The sequence below is a fragment of the Taurulus bubalis genome (assembly GCF_910589615.1).
Source record: "Taurulus bubalis genome assembly, chromosome: 6".
In the NCBI taxonomy this organism is placed as follows: domain Eukaryota; kingdom Metazoa; phylum Chordata; class Actinopteri; order Perciformes; family Cottidae; genus Taurulus; species Taurulus bubalis.
This window is the reverse complement of record NC_136594.1, coordinates 6,054,104-6,064,717: the sequence shown is the minus strand read 5'-3', so window position 1 is coordinate 6,064,717 and position 10,614 is coordinate 6,054,104. Positions and strand designations below refer to the sequence as shown.

At 42.0% G+C, this 10,614-nt stretch overlaps 1 protein-coding gene across 1 annotated transcript in view; it reads left to right on the top strand.

The window, feature by feature from the left end:
* mad1l1 (mitotic arrest deficient 1 like 1) overlaps positions 1 to 10,614 on the top strand; it is a gene marked incomplete at both ends in the record, with an annotated part of 50,819 nt that overhangs the window by 17,411 nt on the left and 22,794 nt on the right. The gene's annotated exons all lie outside the window — the stretch shown is intronic.

Here is a 10,614-nt window from a genome sequence, read left to right as displayed (position 1 = left end):
AGTCTTCTCATTGCCAGTTGTGTGAAATGCTTCGTCTCTCTCTTGGTTATCAGCAACAAATTATAGCCAGACGAGCTCCAACATGCCAGCTGTGATTTGCAACATGAAATTATTTAAATAATGAAAAACAAATACCAAATGAGTATATTATCTCCTTGGTACACAAACTGTGTAGTGGTCCTGCATTGTAAGAGTTGTCACTGTCCTCAAAGGCCTGCCTCGCTGTGCAAAAGTACCATTTCTAATACCTCACTTGTCTTATAAACATGCTATATTCTAGAAATCAAAGTGCATGCATACATTTGAAATGTGAACATGTTTTGCAAACCGTCCAACTTCTACATGTAATGATCAATGACATCTGTGTATTTTTGGGTACTTCTTTGAATCAGTCATATTCTTATGTTTTTATTTAAGTGTAGACTAATCAAAGATGTAAGGCCTGTGCCTTTTCTTTCTTTTTTTCCTCAATTACACATGTCTCTAAGCAGCTGTTTTCTCTTTTTTTTTTTTTTCTTCTGATGCATGCTTGTTGTTGTTGGTCATGCCAACTAATGAGTTGTGGGAATGTCAACATTAAGATTAAAGTATGCATGTATGGGAAGACGCAGAACTGCAAAGCTTTTCATCTTTATTTCCAGAGTTACTGGATTCTCTTTCTTTATTCCAAACATTCATTATTGATGACAGACAAGTAAACACATTAGGTCCAGCTTGTGTTCCCACCACCTACTCGTTGGTTCGGCATAGTGAACGTGGAGCTTTACGAGTTGGCTTTAGGTGCAACTAGTTATTCTTTTTGCGGCAGAGGGGCGTAGAGTGTGCTGGATGATTGTTGTATTGATCTTTGAAGTGTGGTTTGCTCCAAATATGTCTGACATGGCCGTCTTAAAGAAAGGCAGTCAACATTCAGTCTTGTTTTGAAGAACAATATTGTCTCTCCTCAGTGTGCTTACTCTTACTTTGGAGTGGCCCTCTGTGGTTTGGACCCGCCTTGCTTTTTGGTGAGAAATCCTGTACATCATGATGGCTTCAACAACAGCTCTTAAGTAGTCTGATATCATTCTATTCCAACTTCTTTTTTTGTGATTTATTCTCAGATTTAATTTGTTTCCACTGCAGACTGTGGCAGCAATGATGTTTTACTTTGTCTTTTTGCTCCACCTGTCATCGGCGTCTAGACGAAGATAATTGTTGGCATTGCAAGAGGTTGCATCAACGTACTCCCTCTGTTGTACATGAGCTCCCTATTGTACTCAAAATTATGTTGATCTGTTTATTGTCAGATAACAAGATAGAGACAAAATACTAGCTGAAAAAGCTAATTATATCTTGACTTGACTCTGGCATGTGTTGTTGCTCAGGTACGGTTTTCCTCCAGTCTCTCCGGAGGTCTTTGGGTAGGATGGAGCTTTTTTTTTTTTATCTGTTTAACAGTCTTTGTGGCGTGTGGTTGCTTGCCAGCTTCACTTTCTGCATATTCAGTCTTCCCAACCAATAATGCAGTTGGTTATGCAGGGTCTGGAAGCGTAGGATATACAGAGGGACGGGATAATGGAAACGCATTGATTTGATCATTCTGGTAAAATTGGGTATTTTGTTTTAATAATCTTTAAGCAGATTGTACTGTACTGTGACAACGCCATTTGTCGTTTTTACCTGTTGGAAGTCCACCTTTACATTTTAATGGCAGTTACCTATTTAAAGGTTTAATCATAGCTGAAATCATGAAAGCAGTTTAAGCAATAAATATAGGTGTAAAAATGACTAAACGTATAGGGCCTGCAGACAACCTTGAGGCTGCATTTTTGCTTTTTCCTCTCCAGTAGCGAGGCTAAACAAATATAGTTAATCCTGAATATGGAGTTTTATGGCAGTATGGCAAGTTGTCAAGATATTTAGCTCCTCGTAATGTTTGGCAGGTGGACACACCTGGTAATTGGCAGCAGCTGACACCCTGACACACCAGGGGAAAATACAACCTTATCCCAATAAAACAACGGGCCCTCGTGACGGCACTTACCACTTTCATGACTAATATTCCTTTGGGCAACCTTGTCCCTTTACTATATTTCACTGAGACAATTGAACACGATATTGTTCAACATATTTTCCATGACAATGTCAAAGACGGCTATTTACCAATGTCCTCTCGCGACCGCCGAATCCTTAAATTAATGAGGCTGTTGCATTCTGTGGACAGTTGAGCTCAGATTGATGATGATTGGTGGCTGAAGGACGGCAGCAACAATTGAGGGCAAGAAGGAGGCGTCTCTTCAATCAGGTTTGGTCTAAGTGTCCCACATTGCACCAGCCTTCCCTTATCCCAGCTTTATTTTTCAATTTGTCTAAACTTTTGAGAGCCTTCCCTCGATGGCTTTTGAAGCTTTTGTTCCAGTGTTTGTAACTCGGTAACAACTGCCACGCCGTTGACTGAGCTTCGTTCCCACCAGACGGCGTGTCTTTCCATCACCCATCACGGGGCTGGCATGTGGGGAGTTGTGTGCATTGGCTGTGAGAAACAATCTTGACGTTTTCTGTATGAAATTGCAAACAGCCTTCAGACTTTTGAGCCAAAGAGATGATGTCAGTGCTGCTCCCTTCTTACCCAGAAAATCAGTGGAGTGATTTGAGACGTCAGGAAGGAGTACCTCCCCCTTCCCCTCCCCCCCCCCCCCCCTCCTCAGCCTGCTCAGTGTAAGATGCAATTTGAGAGTGAAATGTCAGTAATGACGGATGAGATGGACGGGTACACGGACTGCTGCTGACACCACAGATGCGCAGTAGTCCTGGACAGGTCCGCACGGTCGAACAGACTGCCGGTACGTGGACGTCCGCACAGAACTGTCGCTCACGCCCTCTGATGACAAAATGTACGTCAAGCTGACCCTCATGTACACAAAGTTTGGCTTTATGGTGGAATACATTCGACTGAACAGATTGAAGCATTGCTTTTGCTTCTGTATCAAGACTGCCAAAGGAGAAAAGAGAGGACAATTTGCCTTTACAACAATGTATAGCCATTATCATTGGTTTCTTGACCCTACAGCTATGTCTTGTCATAACAATTAATATATCGGTGAGAAAACAGAGGAAACCCATCTGTCCGGTGGCTGGCACAGCAACTAGGAGTCCAATTAGCAGCTAAAAGATGCAAAGGTCACTCCCAGCACTTGGTTCATACAGGTGAGATGAGATGGTTCAATGTGACCGGAGTTTGATGAGGAAGAGGATGACATATTGCACCTTCCAGTTATTCTTCAGGGAATCTTCGGCCCCTTCCCTTTCCTCTCCCTCGTGTATCCGTAAACGCTCAAAGGCTCAGGTCCCTGTGGCAGAGCCTGCCAGAAGCTCTGATGCTAATACTACATGGTATTAAGAGCTCTTCAACTTCCCCTTTCACTCCAGATCTCAGTCCAGCATCCACTTGTCGACTCTTGTAAAAGGAATAGAGGCTAAATTCGGTCTCTAGACCTTTTCCTACTTCTTGGGATTTAGTGATTGATCTGTGGACCCTGTGGACATGGACATGCGGGTGCTGCCTTTTTAAGATGGCTTTGCTGTTGGCTCGACCCATAGAGAAGCTAAATGGTGATATTTATGCCCTGCCAGTGCGACTTGGCTGTACTAGATTTACGTCACGGAATGACAACTTGACCTTCAGGCCTTTACACACCGGGCGCGTTCATTTTTCTTTTGTGCGAATCATTTGCATGTCAATAATTTGTTGTTTTTGTGATGAATACCGCCGCACAGAACTCGAGAAGCTAATTGGTCTCTCCCCCCCAGTTGGTCTTCAGCTTCAGTTTCTCTTTCCAGTTTGTGCTTTGCAAGTGTATCTAGGCTTAAAGCATCGCTATGGAGTTTTAGGCATGACTGCTCTAAGGAGCAGTTTTTGTACGAGGCATGCCTTATTTTGTTTACATTTCATTTAGTGCATTCAACCATGAGTACAAACTCGGAACAACAAGAATCAAGAAAGTACAATTTCTTCAATAAAGTTAAACTACAAAGTGCTATAAGTAAGCGCTACTAAAGTGCTACTTTCTTTATTCAAGGTAAAGTCGAAAAAGATGTGTTTTTATTTTGCGGTGGAAGATGTAGAGACTTTCTGCTGTCCTGATGTCAATGGGGAGCTCATTCCACCGTTGAGGAGCCAGTACAGCAAACAGTCGTGACTTTGTTGAGTGTTTAGCTCGCAGTGACGGAGCTACAAGCCGGTTGGCAGAAGCCGAGCGGAGCGAACGAGCTGGGGTGTACGGTTTTACCATGTCCTGGATGTAGATAAGACCCGATCTGTTCGTAGCACGGTACGCAAGGACCAATGTTTTGAAGCGGATGTGGGCGACCACCGGTAACCAATTAAAAGGCGCGGAAGAACGGAGTAGTGTGGGGGAATTTGGGGAGGTTAAAGACCAGTCGAGCTGCTGCATTCTGGATGAGCTGCAGAGGTGGGATGGCACTAGCTGGTAGACCTGCCAGGAGGGAATTACAGTAGTCAAGGCACGAGATGACCAGAGCCTGGACCAGAACCTGTGCCACCTTCTGGGTGAGAAGGGGACGTATTCTCCTGATGTTGTTGTACTGCATGAACCTACAGGAACGTGTCGGGAGAGTTGACTGCCACGTTTTCATGAGGAGTTTATCATGTCCATGTGCGCACACGGGTGACGCTGTCGCACTATTCCACTGATAAACTTGTGTCTGTAACACTCCAAAAAATGCTGCGAGACGACGAAGAATACGACAACTACAAGCTAGTAAACATGGATGGAAACAAACAGGGAAAAAAATACTTTAAATATCTTCTTTGCGAATTTTTTATGAGGGAAATGCACTCGACACGTTTGTTAGATCTCGAGGATACACACACTGCTTTTTGGGTGAGTGACACTGAATGTAAACATAGCTTTTTGTTTATTTACAAGAAAACTCTGCAGGGTCCTTTTTTTAACGTATGTTATCAAAGGATATCATATTTCTTACACATTACCAAACATCTTTCTCTGTGTTTACTTCATGCTGTTGCACATCCACCATTACGCCTCACTTCAATTGTCTTATTTCTACGCAAGACAGCTGTGCTGCAGCTCGCTTGTCATCCTCAAATGTTGCCCATGCAGGAAAACCCACTGGAGTGTTGCCTCCACCTAGATTTCCTCCATGGGTTCCTCGTCGCCGTGGGGACAGAGGTGCAGTACCTGCTTAGCAGCTGCTCCACGTTCACACCCAGCCCATATCGCAAAGCGCCACAGTGGGATTCCCGCTTGTGATGATTGTTCTCTTATTGACACCACACTGTTGTCGAGGAGCAGTTATCGGGAGCTTACTTCTCGAGGTACACTGCATGATGCACATTTCCCATTTGTGAGCCCCCGATATGATGTGGACCGAATATGGAGACGGATGTGTCCGACATTGCTCGAACAATGTTATGCGTCAGTGCCCTCAAGTAATAGGCAGGACAATATTCATGTACATTTTTTACAAAATCTTTACATATAATTATAGGATGGGTAGATGCAATTGTTTGTTTACAACACAATCTTTTTATTTATTTTATGAGATCTGTAAAGACCATATACTCCATCTAGGTTTGATAACGGGAGTAATAGTATTAGGAAAACTACTTCCATCTTTCTAGGAAACATGTTTTTAACCACTACGGATACTTCAGACCTTGCTGCCAACGATTTCGATTCATAACTTCATTCAACAAAACAAAAGTGGTTTGAATACATTTTTGACAGTCAGGTCTGTGCATTCAGAATAACCAGGACAAAATTATTATTGTTTCATTAAGCGCCATTGTATTGGGGTAGGATCCTAAACTCAGTGGCCAGTACCAGTTCCCAATATGTTTTCCCCCCTCTTCTTTTTTAGGAATTCGGCCTTGCAAAATGCATTTACCACCCTGGTTCTTTTGTTGCATTACAACCTGGTATTTTAATGGATTTTTATTTGGATTTTATGTCATTTAACTGCACACATATGTGATATATAAATATACAAAAAGGGGACTTCGTCATCGTGGCGTCACACATCGATTTGTGGACAGTGGTTTCGAAGCCTTGAGTTCGGCGATACGGCCGTCGCCATTTTGGATTACGGCCGTCGCCATCTTGGCTGTTTGCAACCAGTGAACGGAAGTTAACATAATACCATTATTTACTAAATTAACATCATGCTGTATTGAAGAAGACTTGAAGCTAGCGAATGAGACATAAACTCATGTTTCAAAATGTTTGCAACCAGATGCGGCGCCCCCTGCCGGTCAGCAGAGACACTGCAAGCTTTAAGTTGACGAGTCTTGAGTTCTTTTTCATTTCACTTCACCAATTGTGACGATTTTCTATGGGGCCCTTACATCAAATAGTTGTAATGCAGCAAAATTGGATGAACACCAGAGGGCTGAATACTTCGGTATAGTTCATGTGTAAAGGAGAGGCGCCCACGATGGGTTTTTAACGATGTGCCTTAAAAAGAAGAGGTTTGTCTTTCCAATTCCACCTCTCACTCCATCAGTTCACATGGTTTAAGGTTGAGCCTTTTTCTTTATTTCTTTGATGGCACTCCTCTGCCCACACACTCGTTCACCCTGCTCATCCACCATTAGCGTGTCACCTGTTCCATCAGTGACTCCCGTGTCCCCTGTGGTCGGTGCAGTATTTAGTATATAAGTGGTTGTTTCAGAGCGATTTGTTCAGCGTTGTTAAAAGCAGACATTGTTCCCCAGGACTTTGATCCCCCTCTCTCTACGTCCCTCTTACACTCTCCCTCTCTTTTTCGTCATCTCGGCCTACTCTTTTTCTTTCCTATATTCATAACAGATTCTGCTTCCTGGTATTAGATGTGTTGTTATTGTTGTTCTATGAATAAGAGATTTGTAGCCTTGGGCACTTAGAGCGGCGCTCCACCTTGCTTCACTGTAAATACTGTGTGGAAGAGCAGACTGAATATATACACACACACACACAAAATAGGCCAACTGTAATATTAAGCAGTTTGCTAACATCCAATTTGAAACTCAGGCAATTTGGCGTTTTTCTGATGTTGCGCCGGCAAACTAAATTATCATTTATAAACACGTTTGTGCACCGCTTTCCCTTTAATTTTTTTTTCTTTCTCTCAAATTCAGACTTGCATGTGAAAGTGAAAGGTAATGATGCCTTGCTGCATTTTATGAATGATTGTCCCCATTTGTACTTTTAGATTTAATGTTTTCTATTTCACTGGATGATACTCAATCACCTGATTACCTCTTTTGTTGCTCGGAAGGTAAAATGGATGAAGACAGGAAGATGGCCGTTCTCCATTTTCTCACTTTATTGTGATACATGAGGAGAGTTCAACCAATTAAAAAAAGATTACACTATTCCTTGGCTTGCTCTGAAAGCGATGCGCTTTTAATGCCAAAGAGAAATACATTTCCTTTGTTATTGCTGTTTAGCAGTCGATTAAAACTTTGCCCCGCGGCTCAGTCCAGGCATCCCAAAAAAGTAAAGTATGAATTCCACGGCCAAATCATTCTAATTTTCTTTCGCTTGGCCCAATTTCAAGGAAGTATGTTTGTAGGAGTCCTTCGCCTTTTGACAGCACTTAGCTGTTAGCTGCGTTTTGAGGACTTGACTCTTTCTTTTTGTGCCGGGTTTACGGCTCTAATCTACATATCTGTCTCGCGCTATCTGGCTCTCCCTTCTATTTTCTCTGGCTGTTTATCACAACACGCCCATACAGAGGCATCCTTGAATAAACCCTCCGTATACAGATGTAGAACCTCCAAAAAAGATTTGCGCAGGAAGCAAATAAGCCTTGACTTTATCTGGCTGTGTGTGTGTGTGTGTGTGCAGTCCGGTTGAAACTGTTGTGATACATAAATACACGCATTCTCATTTTGGAGAAGCTCAATCACTCGGCTCCTTTTTAAATTATACAAAGTGTTATTTATAAGCGTGCCAGGCCTTCGTTTTCTTTTCTTCCCGTCATCCACGCTGCTTCTCCCCCACGCTGTCGGCAGTGTTACCCGAACCGGCTTTGTTTTCGGTGTCCTGCTTCACCGTTTCTCCTCGTCTGCTTCTTGCTCTCCCACACACCCGTAGTTTATTTGGCAACAGTCGCTTGGGGCCATGTGGAATCTAATTTAGCCAGTAATCAAGAGCGTGTGTGTGTGTGTGTGTGTGTGTGTGTGTGTGTGTGTGTGTGTGTGTGTGTGTGTGTGTGTGTGTGTGTGTGTTCCTGTTTGTGTATGTCTCCTTTTATTGGCATTAAGCTAAGATAGACTCTTCTCATTTACCCAGACCTTATAGAGTCAAATTAAGAAAAGAAGGAAATCATGTCTTCCGGGAGGAGGTCATTCCCATTTTGGCTTTTGCTTCTCATTCTGTGTGTGTGTGTGTGTTCTCATTGGGCGTTATGTCCTTTTCTATTAGTCTGTTTTGATGGTTACATTTTTGGACTGTTGTAAACTATAAAAACGAAAAATTTGCTGAAACTGTCCTGTTGCCAGTGTTTTAGTTTCACTACATTAAGTGATTATGAAACATGTACTAAAACTATATTAATTGCTTATTTATATGTGTTATATGTTCACCGGGGTGTTTTCTAATCTTAAAACACAACAGCACATTAAATGGTACTTGCACGGGCAGTGAATCGGTGCTTTCTGCTGCTGTGGTCGACGCGGCTCAGAGCAGCACACTGGGAAATAAAGCAGGTAGGCAGAGCGACGCTCATAACTCCACTGTATGCTCCTGCAGCCTTGGTGGAGAGGATTCTTTTTTTTGGCAGGCTAGGTAAAGCTGACCCGTCATAGGTTGCACAGAAAATAAATATCTTTGTCGGAAATAAGCCTGCTTTTTTAAAATTCCAAATGTCTCCTACACAGCAGAGCCGCTTCATCCATGCGCTGAACAACTGTGAACATAAACCACAAAGTGGTTCAATAAATTGCTGCTTTATCTTGTGAGTGTGTAGATGTTTGCAAAGCATCTGTAAGTTGATTTCCAGCCGCCTGTTTTTAAAGTAGGTTTCAATCTGGAAACACTGGGGGGAAAAAAGATATATATATATATATATATATATATATATATATATATATATATATATATATATATATATATATATATATATATATATATGCTTGGCTGAGCTTTTAAAAGTCAGAGTTTAGATAAAAATGTATTTTCTTTTGCTGATTTTCTGTAACATTTTGTGCCATGCATACGCTTTCCTAAAATGTCTTTGTATCTTTCTGGAAAGTGAATGTAAAAGATCAAAAGATAACCTTTGTGCAATGTGCAGGATGTAAATATCCCTTACATACGTTTGCTTTTTCTACCTGCAGTTTTCTCCCATAACCAAGAAAGGCCAGACCTTAATTATATAGTAACCTAAAGTACTAAAAATGATGCTCTAAAACTGTCACTATCCACAATCTTCCAGTGGTAAACTAAGAGAATGTGGACAAGGACCATTTATTCCATCCAGAAATCTCTTCAGCAGCACTCAAGTCGACAAAATGGGGGAAAAAAATATCAGAACAAATGACAACAGACTGCTTTAATATTTCAAAATGTACGAGTCTTCTTGAGTCATTGTGACTGAAAGCATGGATTGATTTCCTGGAGGCCACTTCGCCTCTCGTCTCCTCCCCTGTTTATTCATCTGAGTCACATTCGGCACACAACTCTCCTGACGGTTTCTAATAAAAGTCTTCTCGTCCCCTTTTGATCGTGAAAGTCTGTTCGAGCTCCTCTGCCGTGTCCGCGCTCTCGCCACACGCTGCTCACAGGACGCATGGCGGCTTCTGGTGTTTTGTGTGCTGTAGCGTTTGTGCAGCACACAAACACACACGGTCTAAAGAGCTGTGAGTTATTACGAAGGAGAACTTCAAATGCTGTTTACTTGATCAATAGGGGGGGCAAAAAAAAAGTGCACATTCATCCAAACCAAGACCAGACGCTCCTGGATTGACTCTGCATAAACAAAGACTGACCTTGCGTCATCATCATTTGCATTTCCGACATATCCCGTGAGCAGCCGTTTTGATAATTTGTTGTTTGCATCATATTTGTACTCTCTCTGGTTTCAGCTTCTTCAATGTGAGGGATTTGACACTTTTCTCCTCTGTTTTGTTTAATTGTGAATGGATTGTCTTTGAGTTTCTGACAGTTAGTCGAACAAAACAACTTTTTTTTTTTTACGTCGCACAGGACTTTGAGGAACTGCAATAATTTTTTCTCACATTTTTGTCAAAATCAATCAAATAATTGTGCATTTAAATACCTAAGTCATGGCCCTTCTGTCAGGGGTGCAGCTAGAAAACTTAAATGGGAAAGTAGGAGTTTACAAACCACAGGATTTAGACCCTTTCTGAATTTCCTGTTGCGAAAGGAGCGTTGACATTATGGCACTTAAGAGGAAATAGTTCAAACAGCCCACTGGTTCAGCAGGATGTGTACTCTTGCACAATGCAATTTTAGACACAAATTGACAATATTCCCTTCAAAGAGCAGGGTAGTAATGTAAATTCTCAAAACCGGAGAGAACAAAGTCATAACGAACGACCTTTATTGACCGGCTTTAGTGCTCAAGCTAATGCTGTGTTATACTTAA